This window comes from Bos grunniens, chromosome 10, assembly GCF_055505025.1.
Source record: "Bos grunniens cultivar Pamir isolate PY7600 chromosome 10, Bosgru_T2T1.0, whole genome shotgun sequence".
Classification (NCBI taxonomy): Eukaryota; Metazoa; Chordata; class Mammalia; order Artiodactyla; family Bovidae; genus Bos; species Bos grunniens.
In genome coordinates, this window is record NC_141174.1 from 29,718,172 (window position 1) to 29,742,596 (window position 24,425).

At 43.9% G+C, this 24,425-nt stretch overlaps 2 long non-coding RNA genes across 3 annotated transcripts in view; one reads left to right on the forward strand and one right to left on the reverse strand.

Moving 5' to 3' along the window:
- The window catches only part of LOC147364222 (uncharacterized), a 35,019-nt gene extending 23,544 nt beyond the window's left edge, over positions 1–11,475 (reverse strand). Inside the window, exon 1 of the long non-coding RNA XR_015134220.1 lies at positions 11,311–11,475. This is a non-coding gene — a long non-coding RNA (uncharacterized LOC147364222). The remainder of the gene's footprint in view (positions 1–11,310) is intronic.
- An 11,031-nt stretch (positions 11,476–22,506) lies between these two features.
- On the forward strand, positions 22,507–24,191 carry LOC147364223 (uncharacterized). 2 transcript variants are annotated; one of them, XR_015134222.1, is made up of 3 exons: positions 22,507–22,606; positions 23,342–23,443; positions 23,580–24,191. It is a non-coding gene; the product is annotated as an uncharacterized LOC147364223 (long non-coding RNA). The 2 variants fall into 2 exon arrangements; XR_015134221.1 differs by having other exon boundaries at positions 22,520–22,852.
- The last annotated feature ends 234 nt before the right edge of the window (positions 24,192–24,425 follow it).

Below are 24,425 nucleotides of genomic sequence, written 5' to 3' on the forward strand. Positions count from 1 at the left end.
CCTGACCACTGTACCCGCCACTCAAGGAGTCCAGCCACACTGGCCTTCTCTCAGGTCTTCAGGCATCCCATGCTTCCTCTTTGCCTTGGTACATGCGGTTCCTTCAGCCTGGAAAATACACTTGCTCAGCCTTCAGATCTCAGCTCAGTTGTTACTTTCTGGAGGCCAAGTTAGGACCTCTGTGCTAAGTTCCCCCAGCACCAGAGGCCTTGGACTTACCTTGGGGGAGTTTGGATTGTCCTTTTACATTCTTCTGTGGAATTGTTTGATTAGCATTAATTTCCTCAACTTACAAGCTCCAGGAGGGTAGGGGGTTTTCTGTCTCTCCCTCCCACTTTGTCCCCAGCACCAAGGAGAGTGTTTAGTGCGTAGTTCAGTGCTCAGAAATGATGTGCTGAATAAATATGTGTGAGTCTATAGCCCACACACAGGAAGCATGTTTCATGCCCATTTCTAACCAAGTGCTATGCTCATGGTTAGGTAACAGGTACTGATGAGTAAGGCAGCTCTTGAGCAACTTATTTTAATGTTGTGACCAGAGGTGATTCTTCCAGAGAAAGTCCACCTGGATCAAAGCCTCTTCATTGCAGGAAGCTTCTATATTCTCAGTGGGCATATTTGCATTTTCCCGAATAGCCATTTTAAATGCTGTAGTTTCTTCCTGCTGCCTTTTGGTCCCTCAGTAGCTGAAGGGAGAGGGAAGAGAGAGGCCCTTGTTTCTCCTCTTCATTTCTTATTCACTTCGTACAGTGGAGATTCAGACCTGTTGGCATTGGTCTGACAACTACGCCCCTGTTGCCTGGATTCATCATGCATCGAGGAAGAAGTATTTGGGTGACTGCCTATGGAATATTTAACAGACAACATTTGTGTAGCATTTCACAAAGCACCACTGCCAATGTTACTTAGTTTAAACTCTACAATAACGTTAGTGAGAAGATGTGTGCATGCTCAGTTGTTCAGTCGTGTCTGACTCTGCGACGCTATGGACTGTAGCCCGCCAAGCTCCTCTGTCCATGTTATTTCACAGGCAAGAATACTGGAATGAGCTGCCATTACCTCCTCCAGGGGATCTCCCCTACCAAGGGCTCAAATCCGCGTCTCTTGTGTCTCCTGCATTTACCACTAAGCCACCTGGGAAGCCCTAGTGAGAAGATAGCATTTTTCAAATTTCACACACAGTGAAACCCAAATATGTTAAGTGACCTGTTCAAGGTAACAGCAAATATTTTGGAAAGCAGGACTCAAACCCAGCTCTTTCAATTCCAGTGTTTTATATTAATATATAATACCGCTTTTATACCCATGTTTCATACGCTTGGTAATACTTCATAATTATTCTTCATATTTTATAGCATTTCTTATTTTTTCAAATATGCTACCTTAATTCATGTGATATAACAACTTCTTGAGGTAGATGGGGCAAGTATTCATCCTATTTTTATTTTAATATTTATTTATTTGGCTGCACCAAGTCTTTACTGCAGCATATGGGATTTAGTTCCCTGACCAGGGGTCAACCTGGGCTCCTGCATTGGGAGTGTGGAGTCTTAGTCACCGGACCACCAGGAAGTCCCCATCCTATTTCTGTAGCAAATAAGCAGATCCATGCTGGTTAAATGACACATCCTCGTAGAATGGCTTGGGTCAGATTTCATTTTCTGCTCTCCAGATGACTGTCACAGAATGGCTTCCAAAGATGTTCAAGTGCTAAGTCTTCAAGCCTGTGACTCTGTTACCTTACACAGCAAAATGTAATTTTTCAATTGTAGATGTGATTAATTGAAGAATCTTGAGATACAGAGATTATCCTGAATGATTTGGCTGAGCCAAATATAATCACAAGGGATCTTATATGAGGAGGAGAGTCAGAATCAGAGAATGAGCTGTGATGGTGGAAGGAGAGGTCATAGAGAGATTTGAAGGTTGCTGTGCTGTCAGCTTTGAAGATAGAGGGAGGGACCACAGGTCAAGGAATGCAGGTGGCCTCTAAAAGAAACAGATATATCCAGAAGAAACAGATTCTGGGATTTCCCTGGCAGTCCCGTGGTTAAGACTCTGAGGATCCAATGTAGGGGATGCAGGTCTGGTCGGGGAGCTAAGATCCTGCATGCTGCATGGTATGGCCAACAACAATGACAAAAGAAACAGATTCTACCTCTGTAAGGAACATAGCCCTGCTCACACCTTGATTTTAGGATTTCTGACTTCCAGAACTGAAATATAAAGGTGCTGTTTTAAGCTACTAAGTTGCAATAATTTGTTACAGCAGGAATAGGAAACTAACACACCCTTCCAAACAATGATTGACTTCAGCAGGTAAGGAAAAGACCAGGCTATTCCTGGTATATCCTAAACCCCAGGCCTGGAGGGGAAGGCTGTGGCTGGTAAGAGACAGGACTTGGGATGCAGAGAGAGGTCAATAAGCTGCACATCTCTGCTATCTCAGAGGAGATGTGAGGTCCTTGGTTCTTCCTCTAAAGTCTTCTGATCGTCTCTAGGACTTGCGGGGGGTGGGGGGTGGGGCGGGGAAAAACAGACTCCGAGACCCAGCCTACCTCTCTGACCTTGTCTTGGTCCACCTCACTCTCACTCATCACCTTGCAGAGACATGTATCTTCTTCCTGTTCTTAGAAGCCTTGGCACTTCCTGTTTCTTCTGCTGAAAATACTCTCACCCCAGAATTTCACATGGCACCATCTTATCACCTCGTCAGAGAGGGTGTAACTGACCACCTCTTCAAAATGGTAGTCACTCTCCTAGTCTCCTAGTCTCCTCCCCTAGTCACTCTCTTCTCTATCAACTACTTTTACTTGCAGGGTAAAATCCATGACTACCCAAGACTATCTTCTTTATTATTCACTCATACTTGTGCACCCCTCACTTATGTGGACACCCCAGGAGGACTCTCTTTCTCACAGCTCCGTCCCAAGTGCCCAAGTAGATTAACTGCTCAGTAAATGTTTGTTAACAGAATGAATGGAGTAGGGGCAGCCTTACAGCACAAGCACCTGGCTTCCCAGGCTTCTCTTCCAGCCTTCCAGGAAGAGCTTCCACTTAGATATGAGCATTGCAAGCCTTCAGACACTTTTCTCTCCAGGGTTCCTGGCTGCTTTTAGACATGGTCCTTGGTTCTTATCGAGAAACAGAAAGCAACTCCAAAGAGCCAGGACCCAGCCTGGCACTCACAGTGGGGCCATGGTGTTCTCCTGTTAAACATAGCTCTCTCCATAGAACATCATCATCAGACAAGGCCACTCTTTGACCATGAGGGAGCAAAACAAAACAGGATTACTTCATAATCATGGCTCGACCCAGACAAAAAGAAGAACATTGGCTAAATCAGATAAATCACCAAAGCTGCCCCCTTTCCTGGCTAATGTGTGTGGCTGCTGTTTCTTTACTATTTATAGCCTTAGACATCTCATTTCTCCTTGTCTTCTAGGTAAGAATGATTACTCTTGTTTCCTGATAACACCCAGTCCAGAGCAAGTCGCCCTTCTTCACACATCCCCCCAAATCAAACCTGAGTCCAAATCCTTTTTATATCAATATATTTTTAAAACTGAAATACAGTTGATTTACAATGTTGTGTTAATTTCCACTATACAGAAAAGTGATTCAGTTATATGTATGTATATTTATATATACACACACACATATATACATTCTTTAAATATTCTTTTCCATTATGGTTTATCTCAGGATATTGAATATAGTTCCCTGTGCTATATAGCAAGACCTTATTGTTTGGCCATTCTATATATAATAGCTTACATCTGCCAACCCCAGCTTCCCACTCCATCCCTTCCCCAACGCCCTCCCCCTGGCAGCCACCTGTCTGTTATGTCTGTGACTCAGTTTCTGTTTCATCAGTTCAGTTCAGTCTCTCAGTCGTGTCCGACTCTTTGCGACCCATGAATCGCGGCACGCCACGCCTCCCTGTCCATCACCAACTCCCGGAGTTCACTCAAACTCATGTCCATTGAGTTGATGATGCCATCCAGCCATCTCATCCTCTGTCATCCCCTTCTCCTCCTGCCCCCAATCCCATCCTGTTTCATAGGTAGTTTCATTTGTGTCACATTTTAGATTCCACACATAAGTGACATCATATGGTATTTGTCTTTCTCTTTCTGACTTATTTCACTCAGTATGATCATCTCTAAGTCATTCCATGTTGCTCCTGTAAGGTCTTTGTCTTTTCCTCTTACTGAGATGCTCCATGGCTCCCCTGATAGGTGCCCTTTCTCACTGCACTTAGTCTGTGGACCCAGCATCGTTTGATTCCAGGCATCCCTGTGCTCTCCGCCTGGAGGACACTGACACTGTGAATTGGAAGGCAGGCCCAGCTGTTTTGCCATCTTGGAGGGAGAAATACTAGTTGGGTCAGCTGGACAACTAGAACATCCTGAACCACTCTGCCCATGAAGCAATCAGGCTGGCTGCAGAGTGGGTGAATATCTCTCAGCTTGCACAAGAGAGGTGCTGGCAAGTTCCTGGTGGAGCTGCTGCCTTCTGGACACAGGGCATGAATGGGCTCAGCAGGTGCAGCTGTGGCCTGCCTGGCTCTCCTTGGGGGTGCCTCTGCCCAAGGCACAGCTCATCCTTTTTGCCCATCTATCCAAGTCAATCTCCTCAACGGAGGTTCAAAAGCCTCTCACACCTCCATTCTCTTCCCTGCCCATTCCATGGGGAATGGGCAGGGAAGCTCTCCTTTCTGCCTTCATCAATTTCCTCATTGATTCCTTCTTGCCTGCATTAATTTCCTCACTGATTTCCTTCACTTTCCCACCGCTCCACCCCACCACCATAGCCTGCACATCAGCTGCAGATCTGTGCATCTGTGCTGCCGGCGGCCCTGACCTCTGCACTTCCTTCCCTCTTTTAAAGTCCCGCTTGATGATTAACTTGCCTCTTCCCCAAAGTCTTCTCTGTTGTGCCCAGCTGGCTACCCAAGCTTACAGCAGCTGCTCTCAACAAGCAAGCTTGTTACAGTAAGCTCAGGTTACAGTAGCTGGGTAGGTTGATTGATGGATTTGGGGCAATCATGTGGACAGTGGGTATGTTTGATGTGGGTGGAGTGGTGGGAGTGAGATTCATAGCATTCATCTCATCTAGAGCTTAAACTCTATGAGGGCAGCAGTCACATCAGCAGACTTCTTTTTTGGATCATTTTCTCTCCAATACCTGAGTCCAAAATGATAAGTGCCCAGTACCCCACAGGCTCTCAATGCTCTGGGAGAAGGCTGGTCAAGGAATAGACTCTCTATGGGGTTGCAGGATGCTACCTGCTTCTTCCTCATCCCACCCCTAGGCCCACAGATGCCAGGAAGGGGTCAGAGGAGGCTTTCATCAGGGATCCTAGAAGCTTATTGACCATCCTGACAGGCCTAAGTTGTTTGCTCTTGCCTCTGAGCTTCATGACTTGCTACCCACAAAACATTGATCCAGAATATTTTTATTTCTAGAGCTGGTCATTTTTCAGCCTGACTACTCCAGAGCCCAGCTGAGTCCAGCTGGGGGTAAGTTAATCTCTGATGCCTTTCTCATCAACCACCTCTTACAAACACCTGATGACACTTTAAGAGCAAAGTCAAAGATACATCCAAATACAATTTTTATAGAAGACCATAGGGATAAAAAGATACCCTTCTGCCTTAAATAAAACCAAGTTAATTTAAATGCAAGGCACTGGCAAATGTCCAAAATATGATGTTAATTGAAAAAAGTAAAGGTTGCAAAATAGTACATACACCATGAGCTCATTTATAAAATATTTAGTGTGTTTTGATGTATAGAAGGAGTTACAAGAGGACTTCACTTTTAAGTTTGTATAAAGTCATATTTGATATTTTTAAAATCAGTGAAAAGATAAATAAAAAAAATTTTTTTACTAAGTTAAAAAAAGGACTTTGGATAGAAACACTTGCTTTCATCATTTAATTACATTTTTAGTGTTGCCTCCAGAAATATGCAATTTTGCTCCACCATTAAAAGAATTCTACTTAATTAAATGAGGTTTATATATATATTTTCAAGTTTTTATTATCTATCACTTCTCTTATTCTTTCCCTTATTTTAACATGTCAAAGCATTTCAGATTTCTCACAAACTTCATATTCACATTGGCCTGGGGATCACTGAGAAGCAGGGACTATCCTACAACCCCTCAGAAAAACATTTTCCTTGGGGAAATGGTTGAGGGGCAATTATTTGGTGTATTCATTCAACATACACTATTGAGTGCTGCTGAGTACTAGGCCATGCACTTGATGCCAGGGCTAAACAGTTGGCAGAAAAGGATTACAATTTCAAGCAAACACTCTATGCCACTGGGTTGCCCTGGACGCAATGGGTTGCCCCAACAGTGGATCGGAATATGGGTTGGAGAGTCAGGCTGCTTGAGTTTAGATTTCAGCACCACCTCCTAATAGCCTCAGAGCCACATGCCAGTTCAGGACTGGGTCAGATACTAGTAACAATTACCAAAAATAACAGGCCTAAATAAGATAAAAGTTTGTTTTGCCTTCTTTTAAACAAACAAGTCTGGAAGGAGCCAGTCTGAGGCTGAGACAGTAAGTCATGGTCATCAGGGTCGCAAGCTCCTTCTGCCCTGCCATCTTTAGCTTGAGGCTTCCTTTCTCAAGGTCACAAGTTAGTGTTGGAGACTTAGCCATCAAAGCTTGTACTTTAGGAAAGAAGCAGGAAGCCAGGGGAAAGAGCAAGAAAAAGCCCATGTGACCAGCCTATACCTTTTTAAAGAACCTTTTTTGGTGGTCTAACCCAATGACTTCTGCTTCCATTTTATGGCCCAGAGCTGCCTGCAAAGGAATCCAGATGTAAATTTTGAACTGGCCATATTGCCTCCGCAAGATGGTCAGGGCTGTCTTCATAAGTAAGAAGGGGTGCTGCTGCTGCTGCTAAGCTGCTTCAGTCGTGTCTGACTCTTTATGACCCGATGGACTGTAGCCTACCAGGCAGCTCTGTCCATGGGATTCTCCAGGCAAGAATGTTGGAGTGAGTTGCCATTTACTTCTCTAGGGGGTTTCCCGACCCAGGGATTGAACCTGCCCCTCCTGCATTGGCAGGCAGATTCTTTACCACTAGTGCCACCTGGGAAGTCCAAGAAGGGGCTTTAGATCCTGATAACTAGTGGTCCCGGCCCCAGGGTAATAATATTGCCCACTTTCCCAAGTACAGGGGGAGTGAAAAAAATAATAAGTGTAAAGCCCTCAAAAGTCACCTCCTTTAGAAACCTTCCTCAGGTAAAGTTGGTCATTTTTAAGTCAGGGATTCAATGGCACATTCTTTTAAATTCTAACACTGGCTGATGTTTATTGTAATTTTACTTTGACTGTAGCTCTCACCCCTGGGGATTAAGGTCAGGGGTGAGGGCTTAGTCACTTCTATTCCTAGAGTGTCAGCACGCTGTGAAGTCTCATAAAGTTTTGTGAAATAAAAGAATTTCCCTTCATTATTTCCTTGATGTAACTTCCTGAATCAATTTTATTTCGAAATCCAAATACCCTCCAGGCTCTAAGCCATCATTTGAAAAGTCACTTTCAGGCTTTGGTCTCCTCAGGCCTGAGACAGGGCAGAAAGAGCCATAGCACTGGCCTCAGATATATCTGCTGTGTGACATTAGGAAAACTGCTTAACCTTTCTGAATTTTAGTTTCTATTGAGAAGTAGGAATAATATTAGTGCCTTTGTGTTTGTATGTGATACAAGGATTAAATGAAAGCACGTACCTGGAATAGACCAGTACCCAGTAAACATAAGCATCTTTGGTTTTTTTATTTTTTTTCTCTCCTGTCTAGAGCTAAACCAGCAATTTTAAAATAGCCAATACTTTTTGAGCACTTTCTGTATTCCAGGTGCTACTGTGAAGTAGGTACTATGATTATCGCCCCATCCTACAGATGAGGATACTGAGGTTCAGGGAGTCACCCAGCTAGAGAACAGAGGTAGAGGCAGAGAAGTCTGGCTCCACACCTTATGCTTCTATCCATCACACCATACTTCTGGTTCTTGTTGCACTTGGCAACATTTAGCCTCAGTGTGTCCCCCATCAGCTCTTCCAACGTTGAGTCATTGATAACGTTTCTGGGTACCCCAGAGCCCACATCAGTCTGGAGGTAGGCCAGGAGGGCTCTGGGTCAGCTTACACACAGGACTGACTTCCTCAGCTAAAAGTTTCCACCAAACCCTGGAAGCTGCTCATACTCCTCAGAGTGCATTAGGAAAGTAGTTTCAGAGAACAGCTATGACCTCAGACCAGTCATAATTATAAGTAACAGGCACCCCTACCTCCTGAAAATCCAGCCTGTGAAAAATGGCAAGCTTATAAAAAGATCAGTGTATTGTGTGGGAGGGATGATGTGCATTCTGTAAAGATCATTCACTTTAGAGAGTATGGTCCTTAAGGCTTCCTTTCTTTAGCAATCTTTCCTATGCACTTACAATGATTTAATTTTTTAAAAATTCCATTTATGTGAAATTTTACAGGGACACAGCTATTAAGCCAAGTGAGATACACCCACAGGATTCTGTGATCTTGGTATTACTTGGAAATTGCCATGAACTTTGCCTTATCTGACCCTTTCCCTTGTGTTTTTCTCTTCCAAATTCTCCTCTGAGGAGGTAGGTTTTGTATCCAATTATAAGAAGAACATCCTTGAAAATCACTCAATTATCACAATAGAAAGAAGTTAATTTTGACTATGCTGGGGAGCTCCCATCAACCAATATTATCTTTTCCCAGCACTGGAAAATTACAAAGTTTCTTTCCCTGGTGTTTGAAAATGTGCAGAGTCTCTGGGAACTGCAGTTAAGGATCTGGCTGCCAGCCAGTAACAGTGGGACGGGGTAAAGTGCTCATGGAACTCAGAGGCTGGTGAAGAAAGAGAGGGTCCAGATCTGGCCACCCAAAGCCAGGCTGGCCCCCGTTGCTCTCAGGCGAGCTGCCCTGGTGCAGCCTCCAGCGAGGATTAACGGTGCTCCTTTCTGACCAGACTGTCAGTGATGGGGTGTGAAATCACTGACAAAAAAGCAGAAAGCAAGGAGGAGGAGGGACCATGAGTGGGGATGAGCATCTATAAACCTTGGAGAGAAAAGTGAAGCGTATACTTTCATTACATTTTCAGAAGGTTAAAACCATACCTAATAAACAGAAGCTATGGGTTGCCAGGGGCTAGAGGCTACTCAAACATCACCAGCCTGAACTGAAAAAGAGGAATCCCAGCATTTTGTAATTTCTAGAAGTGCCCTTCCAGAGAAAACTAGAGCTGGCTGCAGCTCTCGTTTTTCACATTTCGAAAAAACCTGACCTGGTGAAGCCTCTCCTGACTCATGCTTATGGGCTAGAGCTCATATCTGTTGCTTATAAATGTTGACATTTCCTGGTAAAGTATCAAAATGTGGAAAGGGGACTCAGGGCAGCTCAGAAACCCCCTGCAGGCTCTACTCCACAATCCTGGACCTACTTCTTTTTAACAGGATCTGACTAGGGTGAGGCTAGCAGGGACATGGTATTTAAGCAGGCCCTCACTCTCGGGCTTGTGCACAGACAAGATCAGCCCTGAGAGGGAGAGCCTCCTTAAATCCTACTCCCCTGACGCCTCACTTGCCTCACTCTCCTCCCAGCCCTGCCTTTCAACCCTGACATTCAGCAACCCCCTACTCAGTAACCCCCCAATTCTAAGTCACTTGGTTTGAGACAAGGTGGAGTAGTTTTAAAAGCTCCTTAGGTGATTCTAATGTACCACCAGGATGGAGAACGAGAGACTAAGGGGACATGATGGGTCGCAAATTGAAAGAATCCAACTCAAAGACAAGAATCGACCTTGACTTTATCCTTTCCTGGTATGTTAACTGGAGAAAAACTTAACAAATTCATTTTGGTTCAGTCTGTGCACTATATTAGAGGGTCAAAGAGGGTTCTGTATAGGATTGCCTGACAAAACCCAAGACAGTTAATTTGAATTTTAGATAAATAAATAATTTTTTAGACATCTGAAATTCACATTCAACTAAGTATCCTGAATCTTTGCTAAATCTAGTGGCCCTCATTCTGTATGACATGCTAAAGTATTGTTGTATAGAGCAGCATGTCCTGGTTTGTATTACAGAACACAAGTTGCAGTAGATATAATGTGTATTATGTCAAGAAAAAATTTTCTAGTGAAATAAATATGGCAAACACTGGGTTAAACCAAGAAAACCAGGTTTTCTGACTATAAAACTCTCAGAGCCTTTAATATGCAAACCCACACTGTGACTCCTCCAGTTGAAGACTTACAGAGCTCCTGAACTTTCACAGCCTGGGGGGACAGCTTACAGAACTATTGTTCCAGCAAACAATGTGGAAAACCCTGAGGAGAGGTGTGGCTAAGGGTTTTAGCAGCTAAGTGACAGTCAGTCTAATGATTAAGATACTTTTAGAAGTATCAATTTGAGAGGCAACCCAGATAGAAAGCTATATTGGTTTGCTAGGGTTTGCCATAATGAACACCATAGACTTAGTGGCTTAAACAACAGATTTCCTCACAGTTCTGGAGGCTAGAAGCTTGAGATCAAGGTGTCAGCAGGGTTGGTCTCCTGAAGCCTTTTTCCTTGGCTTGGAGATGGCCCCCATCTCCCTCTCTCTTCATAGGGGGCTACCCTCTGGGCCTGTCTGTGTCCTCATCTCCTTTTCTTATGGGAACACCAGTCATACTGGATCACTAGGGGCCACTGATATGACCTCACTTTACCTCCATTACCTTTTTGAAGGCTCTATCTCCAAATACAGTCACATTCTGCAGTATTGTGTGTTAAGACTTCAGTGTATAAATTTGGAGGCGGGGACACAATTCAACCCATAAGAGAAGCTTTTACAATGACCTATTGGAAGATGATGAGGTTGCAAATTAAGGTAGTGGCACTGTGGATCCAGAGAAGGGACTGGATCCTAGAAATACCATACAGTCAGAACTGAAAGGATGGGGGAATTAAATAGATGTGGTGAAGGTGCAAAAATAAAGCCTGGGGTCAAGTCAGAGTAACCCTCAAATATATTTATTTCCATCTCTTCACTGTTCCTGAGTTTAAAATAGAATCTTTCATGTAACACAAATTCACACACATAATGCAGTGTTGGATTAAATTCATTTCAGGGACAGAAGCATGACGACACAGTTATTAAATATTTCCCATTTATTTCCAAAAACGTTCACTAGTGTTTGTATTGGGATGACTGACTAAGCTCTGTATCATCTTTCTCCACTCTTGCAAAGAACACTGAGCATTATGGGAATGTCTGACTTACCTGTACCAGATTCATTTTGCTCTAGTGGGTGGAGTTCTGGCGGTTTCCAAGGAGAACAAAAACTTGATGAAGCGTAACTGCTTGGCTAGACATGGCTCCCTCGGGGGCTGTGGTCCTTGGGCTCTTTAAGACACATTGAAGACCAGGCCATGTCTGGCCTTCAACCTGAAAATTAGTCAGAAAAGTCAATAAGTTCTGGGAAGTCAAAAAGTCAAAAGTCAAATTTTGATAGTCTGAAAAACTCACTGGGTGGTGTGGACAGATGAAGAAGAGGCCAAAAGACATTTTCAAGGGTGGCCTTCAGTTCTTTAGAGCAAGCTAATTCCACACAAAAAAGGAACTCTTGCCATTTGTGGAGGCAGGGATTAAGGACCCACAAGTCAATGCTCTCTGAGCACCAGCCATTGGGCTCACTTCCTGGGCTCATTTGGCCTGGGCAGGAGAACACAAAAAATTGGATGGCTTTGGTATGAAAGGGGTTTCTTGCTAACACCCTGAAAATCTGCCAGAGTCACCACAAGCTAGGACCCATCTTTGCTGAGGTGTACAGAATTCTTGTTGATACAAGTGTTCTTTAAGTTAAAAGCAATAAACGCTTTCTGGTTTAACTTTTAAAAGAATCAGCTGGGAGAACTAGGATTCTTTTTCTTTTTTTCCTTTGTTTCTTGAGGATGAATGCATTTCTTAACTTTTTGGCCTCTACCAATTAAATAAGGGTGCCAGCCAAAATGCAACCATTTCCTATAATCTTTGTCTCTTTTGAGTCTTTAATCTTTTCATGGCTTCTTGTTCTCAGCCTACACTTGTAATCTACCTCATTCTGAAGATTTCCCTTGTCCAGTAACCTCAAAGTATTATATTCTGCCTTGTTATAAAGCTGGAGACTTGCCCTGCACTCTAAGTCATCACTACTTGAAAAGCAGAAAGTAGTTCTTCTGTGACTCTCCCATGGCTCCCAGCTCATACCTTGATTACGGCAAATACTTATCTGGTTGTCCTGAATCCAATGCAGAGCCTCTGCCACTAACTCCTCTATACCCAACACTCAAAAATCACTCATATGCCCTACTGTTGGTATATTTTTCTCCTTATATCTAATTGAAATCAATCACACAATTTAATTTTGTACTCCATTGGTAGTACGTCTCTTGCAAAAATGGCCAGCCTCTTCTTTGCATCCATGCTCCTTTGCAATGTGGCTTTCCACCTCTTCCTATCAAGGGATGGAATCCACTTTCCCACCCTTTGAATGTGGACTGACCATGTGACCAGCTCTGACCAATAAGTGACAGCAGAAGTGATGTTGTGCCCTTCCTAAGCCTAGCTCTTAAGAGGGTTTGTGAGTTTTTGTTCTCTCTCTTAGAACTCTGCTCAGCTACCAGTGAACAAGCTTGAGTGGGCCGGCTAGGTAGTGAATGACCACATGGCCAAGTCAATCCTGTCACCCCTGCTGGAATTAGCTGAAACCAGTTAATCCCCAGGTGCAAAGCTCCTTAGCTGACCTCTAGCTGACCATGGATGCATGAAAGAACTTAGCAAAGACCAGAAGACTGTACAGCTGATCCACCCTAAATTTCTGATATGCAGAATCATAACTTAAATAGTTACTGTTTTAATCCACTGAGATTTGGGATGGTTTGTCCCACAGAAATAGTTAACTAATACTCCATCCACAACGTTCAAATGTTTGAAGAGTGTAAGGAACTTCCAGTCAATCATATGGCTCCACACACACGCGTTGATGCAATTTTGGTGCTAAACTCATAGTAATAAGAGATAAAGCAGAAACCAAAAACTGTATAGCTGGCTATGGATAAACATCTCCACAACCATAAGTCTACAATGCCCCAGGAGTAAAAGTAGGGTGAGGTCACTGCTTAGTGTCTGCAGAGTAAAGAGAATTAAAGAGTTCCACCTGAGGCAGGGAATAAAAGCCAGTTTACTGCTTGAAGCCAGGAGTTGGTGGGGGTAAATAAAGCCTCACTTTTGCCCACTCATGAAAGGCCTACACATAATTGCCAAGTATTACCATTCTAATCAGGCATTCTCCCCGTCCAACCCTGCCTCCTCTATCAACTTTGCTAAAACCAACGTTCAGTTCTCAGTCCCCTAGATTTAAAAAAGAGAAGCGTCTTCATACTCTAAGATGGATAGAGAAAACCCATGCCCACCAGACAGACCTATATTTAAAAGGGGAAAATTCAAGCTCCACACAGTAATGCTAAGATGGAAAGAAGTGCCATGTTTAATCTATGAGGCCTGTGCAATAGTGAAGAGGATGCATAACTTTAGCCTTTGTTTAAAAAAAGTTCAGGGTTAAATAGGTATGTTTTAAAAATTAAAGGGAACCACTGAAATCAGCAAGTAAATTTGTATTTATTAAAATACTGTAAGTAATGGAAACCTTGTTAGTACAGTAGAAGATAGAAATGGAGAAATTTCCGAAATTAAAAAAAATTATGGTAAGGAGAAAACCCAAAAAAAGGAAGCAGAAATTCAAATATGTCACAATAAATTTTATTGTGACATATTTGAATATACCACTGGGCTTCTCTTGTGGTTCAGACGGTAAAGAATCCATCTGCAATGTGGGAGACCTAGGTTCAATCCCTGGGTTGGGAAGATCTCCTGGAGAAGGGCATGGTGACCCACTCCAGTATTCTTGCCTGGAGAATCTCCATGGACAGAGGAGCCTGGCAGGCTACAGTCCATGGGGTCACAAAGAGTCAGACACGACTGAATGACTAAGTACAGGACAGTAAAGGTTATCACAGTGAATTAAAAAAAAAAAAAATCCAGCCATATGCCGCTTATGGGAGACCAAATTAAAACAACACTGAAAGAGAAAGTGTGAATATAAATGAACTAGAAAGATGTACCACATAACAATAATAAAGAGAAACCTGGCTCATTTATATCAGACTACCTAGAACTTAAGGCAAAAACACCACGTAACAGAAGGAGCGATCCACTAAGATGCAGCACTCCTGTAGCTGGAGGTACCTAACAGCATAACTCAGCAGACCACGCTTAAGGGAGACTTTCTTCTTTTCTTTTTTTAAATTTAGTTATTTTTAATTGAAGGATAATTGCTTTACAATATTGTGTTGGTTTCTGCCATACATCAACATGAATCAGTCATAGGTACACACATGTTCCCTCCCTCTTAAACCTCCCTCCCATCTCCCACCCATCCCACCCCTCCAGGTTGTTACAGAGCCCTGGTTTGAGTTCCCTGAGTCATAGAGCAAATATCCTATTGACTATCTATTTTACATATGTAACTCTATTTTACATATGGAAATGTAACTCTCCATGCTACTCTCTCCGTTCGTTGCACCCTCCCCCTCCTCCCCGCCACTGCCTGTATTCAAATCTGTTCTCTTTGTGTCTGCATTGCTGCCCTGCAAATATGTTCATCAGTACCATCTTTCTAGATTCCATATGTATGCGTTAATATCCAATATTTGTTTTTCTCTTTCTGACTCACTTCACTCTGTATAATAGGCTCTAGGTTCATCTGCCTCATTAGACCCGACTCAAATGCTCCTAAAGGAGCCTTTATTTTAAAATCGAAATAGTGTCTTTTAAGGAGGATAGTGATTTGCCAGACACCATTTCCTTCTAAAGGTTTTCTGTGTCACTGATTGGATAAAACAAAAACCTGTTGTGTGGGAAAACTGCATGTTCTGCATATGAACACAGTAGACCACGATGGCTGTTGTGTATGAAATAGCATCTCACAGTTTGCGGCATCATTCGTTAGGAACTGCCTTGGGGATAAACACAGACAAGTGACTAAACAGTGATGTCACACAATTATTTTAAATAAATGAACCAAACAGGCAACTTGTGCCACATTCCAACTAGGTCATAACATTTATTTAAGAAGCTTTGACCCTCAGATTTTTCTAAGCCTTTTATAATACTTTGTTTGGGCTCCTTTCTCCATGTGCCATAATTCAAAACAGTGGAACCCAAGCTCCTTTTAAATGTTTCCTGAGAAATCTATCTGCCTCTTAACTTCAGAAGAGCACTGAAGTGTCAACACATGGCTTAGAGATTGTTTCCAGATGCTTGGCATTGCGTGGAGGAGGAGGGCAGGAATATGTGACACTGTGGGGTTGCTGAGGAATAAGTGCGAGGGTGGAGGGAAGAGTAGAGAGAAGGGGGAGACAGTCAATGTGCCATTTTGAGAGGAGCTTTACAGATGATTTGGGAAAGTCTGCCAGCCCTACCAGGTGGCGCTAGTGATAAAGAACCCGCCTGCCAAGGCAGGAGACATAAAAGACTTGAGTTCGATTCCTGGTTGAAAAGATTCCCCTGGAGAAGGGCATGGCAACCCACTGCAGTATTCTTGCCTGGAAAATCCCATTGACAGAGAAGCCTGGTCGCAAAGAGTCAGATAGGACTGAAGCAGCTTAGCAAGCATGCATACCAGCCCTAGAAGGTCACAAGGTCTCTCTCACCAGACAAAACTTTTTGGTGAATGAGGAGAAAGTTCTAGACTGAGGGCCTTGGAAAGGTTGCGCGGTGGAGAGTAATTGCCAGAGATCAAAGAGGAGGATGCAGGTTCGAGATATGTGTTGTCACTGCTTTCTTAGTTGGTAGATTATGGCGGGTCTGCTGAGGTTGGCCATCTGAATGGTTTGGGGACCTTACTCATTTTCCAGCAGGTTCACTTTGTGGCATTGTTTGGGACACCACTCTCTCTGGCCCACCATCAGACTTGTGGTCTTGGTCCTGCTTTATCTGATAAAGTCATAGCAACCTTTGGGTGATGGCACTCACAGCATCTTGATAGCCAGAAAGAGACTAGCAAATGCTGCCACCTCTAACAGCACAGTTTAGGTTTTCAGCAAATTCCCTACCTCTTCCTTTTATGCCAGAGTCTGTCTGTTTGAATTAAACTTCAGAAGACAGAATATGGGAACAATCCTGGAAGTTCACATTTCATTACTGGTGAGTGTCAAGGGTTAGGAACAACTCGAAGATTTCTAAGCTGTGCCTGAGTATCATCATGTCTTGGGAGATGACCATGCTATGGGATTTCAGCCCTGATTGTATTTCACTTGACCACACCCCCATCACAGCTGTTCACTACAGAAAGACTTTCCAGACTGGTTGGGCTAAGCTGAGAATTCCTAATCTACCAGACATAAGTGTGAGGCCCTCTCCTAACCTCTGCTCTCTGACAGTTACTAGCTTTGAAGAAAAAAGAAAAAAAAATAGGATTAGATGAAAATAAATATTTCATAGGAGCATCAGTGAGGGTTCTGATGGAATTTTTCAGGCCATAAATAGTGCTAGAAGATAGCAAAGTTCAACTTTTTTCTATTAGCCCAAATTTTATAAAGTTGCTCCAAATGCTAAATAATAATTACAATAGAGCCTGTCTCTACTCCTCCCTCCACCAAAGGGTTTCACTGAACACCAGTTGAAACCTCCAACTAAAAATGAGACTCAGAGAAACTGAGAGCCATAGCCCAGGCATGCCAGATAGCTGGTGATAGCACTGGGACCAGAGCCCTTTCACCCACAGAAGCATTTACTCATTGCCTAGAACTCATTGCATCATGAAAAATGGATGGCAGAGACTCGTCTCTGCCCCCAGTAATTTTCAGTGTGAGAAAGACACTGTCAGAGTCAGCGCACACACACACACACACACACAAATGTTTTCTTCAGCCCTCCAAATATGGGCAGCCAGGATGAAACTCTTTAAGGCATTTATATTAATATGCAACAGATTATGCCTCCAGGAATTCTATGACTTCTCCTCCACCCCAACATGAGGCCCAGGCCATAGAGACAGTAAAGCAAGAAAGCAAACAAAGCAGAGATGCAGGTTTGTGTATTCCTGGGAACCCAGGGATGAATCCCACGATTGTGTCAGCCTTTTCCACTCTGGCCAGGACTTAAATTAGGCGTGCCATCACATAGTTTGGCAAGAATTTTGTTTCTTTGTTTTTTTTTTTTTTCCCCCCAGGGGGGATAGGGAGAAAGGATAAGAAAACACTACTTCACGTAACAGCATGGTTATATTAATCAACTATTTTAAAACTTGTCACTGTTCACCCACATACTGCAAATTAAATAAGTTGCACAATAACTCTATGAAAGCATAAGACCAGCATTCTCTTTATTTTACAAAGAAAAAAAGAGGAGAAGGAGGTCATGTGGTTTCCCCAAGGCTGTTCCATCAGTTGGTGACAGATGGGATGATCAGTGACTGAGGGAAAAACACTTTTTTTTTCATCAGACTCTAGACTGGGTTCAGACTCTGCCCTTTAGTAAATATGTCACAGACCCAAACAGAGGAACTGTTCTAATTTGAAGAACAGAACAAGGAAGACATTCCAGTGGTGCATGAGTCAGAAAAGCAAAAAAAAAAAATTAGAAGATAACAGACATCATAGGATTCCCTCTGGCCTCTGTGTTCTTCAGAATTGTTTGTAGATGATTTATGTCCAAATGTAACTTTGCATTTGATGGATGAGTTCTGGTACCATAGATGGATGTATCCTCTAGAACCTCTATTAGCTAATTGAAACTATACTTTTCTATGAAGAGCTTTATATCCATGTAATTCACTCCCAAAGTAAGGCTGAAGAAACACCGAAGAGATGAAGAGTGGACTCTAAAAGGAGAGAACTGTGGCAGTGCCAAAGCCAGCTCCAGGAGTGAGAGGACTAATTTGGCAGCTGTCAGGATAGATCAGCTCATGGAGTGAGAAATGGGGTGATGGGAGGGAGCTCTGTCTGCAAGGACAAAGCTGGACATGTAGGTCCAATTTTTTTAGCTGCTTCTCTTCTGGGGAAAACCACCCATAAAATCCCACATGCCTTGAAACCTTTTCTGATGGAGGTAGAATGCACAACAGTCATCTCTAATTTCAATGGCATTACTGGGGCCTGAAATATCCACACTCACAAGTTCTGAAATAAAACAGGTTTTTCAGTGGCTTGTTTGAGCTCTCCCATAATTCCTTTAAAATGCAGAAGATGAGTAACCCTGGGTTCATTTCTGCACAGAGGGCTGGGGAAAGGCCCAGACATAAGCTGCCAACAGTGTAAAATCTGTCAAGTCAATCTAGTGAATAAGTGATTACTTTTCAGGTCAAAACCTGTCGAAGATTAAGATGTCTTTCCAGCAACCCAAGGGTTGTTCCCAGGCCTGTTTCAACTGTACCAGGAGCTTCAGGAGCTGGCAATGTGGCACGACCAGCGAGAAAGCTACCGTCATCTGCAAAGGATGGGCGTGGTTTTCAAATAAAGAATCACTTTCCAGTCAAAGAGAGCTTCTTACCACTCTAGAAGGTGATCCTGGGAACTGATTCTTAGAATAAACATGAGCATCAAAGAAAAAATGTCTGGGGAACACACATTTTTTTCTTTCTAAGTGACCCATATTACAAGGCCCCGACAACATTCCTGAGGGGCACATCTGCCTGGGGTACAGGGAACTAGAGAGCTGGCCTTGGTATGGTAGCTGACTAGTCCACTGACCTTGGGTAATCACTTAATTTGAGATTGGTAATTCACAGCTGAAGCCGTGATTACTGTGATCCAACAGAAGTGAGCCTGCCTGGGCATGGGAAGCCAAGGGTTATAATTTTAAGGATTTATTCCTTGGGAGTGGAGGCAACACTCATGGAAGTAAAGCAGCACAGATTTGAATGCCTTCACGGTGAGTTTTAGCAGGACTCCCACACCTTTCAACAAGCCCTCTGGGCTTTTCAGTGGGTCTGGGGAGGTATCACTCACTTGGGCTCAGAGGTTCAGAAGTAGAACTTGGGCATTTCATTAGACTCTTCATGGGAGACTTGGATGAGAAGTGATGATGTTTTTGTAAGTGATGATTGTCTCACCAGAGCAAACTTCTGGAAACAAATTTAATGTTCTCATCACCTGCTTATAATGACTTTCCATTGTTCTAAAATAAAAGCCAGGAACCTCAGTACTGTTTACACCTCCACCTGTCCCAGCCCCTGTCTATCTCTCCTGATCCCTGCTCTCTTCATTCCCCTTAATCCAAGGACTTTATTTCACTTCCTCCAATGCTCAAGCTCTTTCTCAAGCCCTCCCTTACCCCTCTTTACTTTTTAATTTCTATTTCTCTTTTGGTGTTTCGCTCAAATATCACTTTCTCTGAGAAGCCCTCCCTGAATCTTCCCCTCTCCACTCCTATCAGATCAGATAGAAGTGCTTGTAATGTTCTTGTGGAGCATCCTATTCTTTTTCCTTTAGGGCCTTTATCACAGTTGATAATTATATCCTTGCTTGTTTACTTATTGGATCAATTCCAGGCTCTCCCACCACATTACAAGCTGTGTCTATTCACCACTCTATCTCTAATGCCTACACAATGCCTTGCACTTAGCAGACACACAATACAGCGATCTCGTTAGGATGAAGGTGACGTGAAGTGGAAGACTGCCACATTCTATAGAAATCCAGAGCTCTGCTCTGATCCACACCTGCAGACTGTTTTGGTCAATGGCCTTCAACATCTCAGCTAACCAAACAACTACTTTTGGAGGAGCATTAACACCTGTGAATAAAACAAATCCATTCTTTTCATTAGTTTTGGCTGTTCAGAACACTGGCGAAATTTGAGAAGAGAGGAAATCTCAGAAAGCCCTGTTCACTTTCCTAGATTGTAGATTTGGCTTGGACACATTCCACCAGCTGCCCCATCTCTGGCGGGTGCACAGGGCAGAGTGAGGGAATCTGTGTGTGGGGACTCTGGCCTGACAGCAGGATCCAACACAAGCAGATACTTAAAAATATGCTGACAGTGGGGGTTATGTCTCTTCAATACATTGGAGGCAAAAACCCTTGTTTTAAAAACAAAGCATTCACACAGAGCCAAGAATGTCCCTGAGTCAATAGTCCTAACCCTTTTTCTGTCTGTCAAAGAGGCCCTGGGTCTTAGATGGATGAACTAAGGACCTGCCACTTAGAGGTTATGGTCTCAGTAAACCCAACTGATATTGGTCAAGCACAGACTGGGTATAGTAGGAGCTTGGGAGATAATAGGAGATGCAGAACGTGGAAAACTACTACTGATGGATCTGTGTAGGCAGACAAGAACAATGAAAGCATGATTCCAAGGTTACACAAAAACAAGGGGGGAGACTTTGCTCCTGGGCAGTAAATTTCCTTTACGTTAGGATAAGCTGAGATCATTCAGGAAGTCTTCCTGGAGAAGGCAAGTTTAAGCTTTAAAGAAAAAAAGTAATTGGATTAGCAAGGAGAAATGAGCTGTAAAAAGCTGGGTCCACAGTTATGTGGCTGCCTGGAGCTGAGAGTCTGTTCAAGTTGTGATTCGAGATGCCTCTAATCAACCATTTGGGGATAAATAAATCCCTTTGCAGTAGCTATAATAAACCACCCAACATCTACGTGATGGGGGTGAAGTTTTGTTGTTCTTTTCAATTGGATGTTGGGATGTAATGCAGTCCCAGTGGCTCTCTGATCCTCTCACTAACCCAGGATCCTGAGTAACAATCACTTTGTTCCACCAGCTGAATGAACCCACCCCACAAATTTGTAACTGGGACCATGCACTTTTGCTTACTCTTGGTTCTCTCTCCTGTTGTCTGAATTGTTCTCTGAGGAGATATTTATGTCCTGAATTTTAAGCAGCTGTGTCCACTTAGCTACTGTTCACCTAAGCACAGACGGAAGAATAAAAAGCACAGAGTTCTAATGAGGTGGATGAAACTGGAGCCTATTATACAGAGTGAAGTAAGCCAGAAGGAAAAACACCAATACAGTATACTAACGCATATATATGGAATTTAGAAAGATGGTAACAATAACCCTGTGTACGAGACAGCAAAAGAGACAGTGATGTATAGAACAGTCTTATGGACTCTGTGGGAGAGGGAGAGGGTGGGAAGATTTGAGAGAATGGCACTGAAACATGTAAAATATCATGTATGAAACGAGATGCCAGTCCAGGTTCGATGCACGATACTGGATGCTTGGGGCTAGTGCACTGGGACGACCCAGAGGGATGGTATGGGGAGGGAGGAGGGAGGAGGGTTCAGGATGGGGAACACATGTATACCTGTGGTGGATTCATTTTGATATTTGGCAAAACTAATACAATTATGTAAAGTTTAAAAATTAAAAAAAAAAGTCATAACCAACTCTAATATAATGAATAAATATGCTCATCTTTTTCTAAAAAAAAAAAAAAAAAGCACAGGGCTAAACCACGGCAGCAATTACTTTCTACAAGGAGTCAGAGATTGGAAGTGAGGCTAAAACATCTTCAGCCATAACAGCATTTTTTAAGATAAGCCATTTCCCCAGGGAGAGTTTGCTGCTCTGAGCAAAGGCAGGACAATAAAAGATCAAGGGTGTCTTTCTAAGGCTGCAAACAAAGCAGTTGACACCCTGAAGCGCCTCTGTTTTTGACCCCTTTAAAAGCCAGGATGGCAGTAAAGTGCCCGCATTACACTTTCCATAAGCTGGCCAAGCATCTTTTTTTTTTTTTTTTAAGGCATAGAACCCCAGTACTTGCAGAGAACAGGCAGGGAGGGACATCCTGGGACATCAGGGCTCCGTCTCAGTAGGGTGTCACTGAAGCCTGTCTTCCCTGAGCAGTCTTCTGCACTTCTCTTCCACTTCCTGTAAGGCCCACTCTGGAAGTCATGAGTCTGTGCCCTCCTTGCCACCCACAGTTTCTGCACCTTCATTTCCAAAGGCAAGTGAGAAGAGTACTAGACAGTACAAACAGGCAATTGCAGAGTTACCCTCCTCTCATTTCCCCTAAAGTGTTCAGTAATTAGACCCTGGAGCTGATTCCAGTAGCAATGGGGTTAAAGAACACCGAAGCTAAAGCCAAACTGGGTTTTATTTAGGAGGTGTTCCTTGTCACTTTCATCTTCAGATAGAAGACTTCTCTGTTTTCCCCCCAAAATAAAATAATCAAATGGCAGTAACGAGGTGCGTGACTCTGTAAACAGGTAGGTGAGGTCTCTGGTTGAGGGAGCAGGGTATAGGTAGTACTGGGTCTCCTACAGGCAGAGCTCAGAGGAATTTCACCCACCTGTTGTGTTTTTCCCAGGTGGGAGTAAGGGATGACTGGGACTCTACTTAAGACCACTATCAGCTGACTTTGGGTGGGTGGGGTCCTCTCAAACTTTAACCCATATGCAGATCTTCTCAAAATCTCTTTACAGTGCAGATCCCCCAGTTGGTCTGGGACAGAGCCTGCCTTTCTACCAAGCGCCTGGTGATGCCGATGCCACTAGTGCCATGCACACTTTGCCTAGGGAGAGGTTAGGTTTTTATTTACTGCCTTCCCACCCACTGCTGGGCTATGTTACTTTATCAAAACAATGTGGTAGGAGTGAGGACCTCCTGAATCATCCATTGTTAGAGTTGTTTCTTGCAGAACATTAAAAGGGGCTGTCCCAGGAGTTCCCCATTACTCAAGAAGGCCATTTGTAACAAGATACTTCTGGGCAAGCAAGCCACTGTGAAAGCTGCTTTGGCTGCTTTTGCCTGCTGCCAGGCAGCTCCTGGTTGGTGTCAGAGTAGGAAGTTTTATGTGACAATGTGGATGGTGCTGATTTTGAAGGGGCTGGGGAGTTCTCTGCTGCAGTAGCTTCAGCTCCTATTAGCACCCCCACCCCAGGCTTACACAAAGGATGAGGTGAAAGCTGGGAGAGAAGCATGAAATTCTGCAGACCTGGGGGTGTTTTCACTTTCTCTGCTACAGGACATCCCACTCCTTATATAAATAATTATAGGACAATTTCCCTGTAGAGAGTGCCCAAGTGTGGGAGTCGGTAAGGAGGATGGTTGAAGGAAAAAAGGGAAAAAGTGGTGCTCTTGGTGTATAAGGATTGGAAGTTGAGGGAAACCCCGAGGGCTTGTTTTAGGCCAGTCTTCTCTCCCCCAAGAGGAGGAGTTGGACTAGACTGGAGATGATAAACCAGGGGCCTGTGATTTACACCAGAAACTCCCTGCAGTTTATAAGCAATGTTTGATCGGTGTGTAAATTTTTCTAGGGCGGGGGCTCATGGCTTTCAACAGAGTCTCACAGGGTCCATGATTCACAAAATGTTCATCAGTACCTTTTCAAGCAGGATCATCTTCTAGTCCCTCCCAGAGTGAGTATTTGGAGCTCCAGGCTTCTAGAAGCCGTGACATCAAGCTCTGGCTGGGGGATTAGGAGGGTCAGGGCAGCCACTGGGAATAATTTTCAACAGAGGCGGAAGGGGGTCAGCTAACAACCCCATTTTACAGAGGGAAGGCTGAGCTGCAGCCAATTCCAGTGACTCCACTGAACCAAATTGGGAGCTGAGTCCGGACTAGAACTCAGGCCTGCCTTCAGAGAACAGATCTGCATTGCGGAAAAGCCCCTACAATTGGGCCGTCATCTCCGAAAGGCAAGGTATTGGTGACCGCAGCGCCAAGAGCCCAGCCAGTTATTTCTAGTTCGCTGAATGCCAAAAATCCAGGCCGCTTCTCACAGCAGCCTCCACTTGTCAGACCAGATCAAGGCATCCGAGCGTCAAGCAGGCCAATCAGCTGCCTCCAGCACCGGCCTCGCTGCGCCCCGCCCGCGTGGTGCACCTGACCCTGTCTGCGCAGCCCCGCCCCGCCCACTTGTCATCCGAAAGTCACGCCTGTGCAGCCGCTGCCGGGGTTTTCTCTGCGTGGAGCCTCTTGGCAGCCTGCCTTGGCTGAGTGTGACCACAGAACAGTCTCCCACGGCCTTTGACTCCTAGGGTCGGATAGCGCAGGACACTTTTCGTTCTATTTTTTGACCCTCCCACCTTCACTTTTTCTCTTTCTCAACACAACTCCCATCTCCCAGTTCCTCTCTAGATCCAAATCGATGTGCTAGTTTGTGTCCAGTTTTCCAGAATCCAATTTTACAACAACACATAACGCCAGTCCTGAGTGTCTGCTATGGGTTTCCCTTCATTGAAATATTAATATTAGAACTACTGATGGCTAGGCTTTGAACACAGGAGGCCGACCTACCCTCAGGGAGCTGGCAGTCTCCTGGGGGAAGAGAACTGTGATTGGACGGTCTCAGGTATCGAATGAGCAATGAGCGTCGCGGGCAGAGCGTAAACCTTGGGA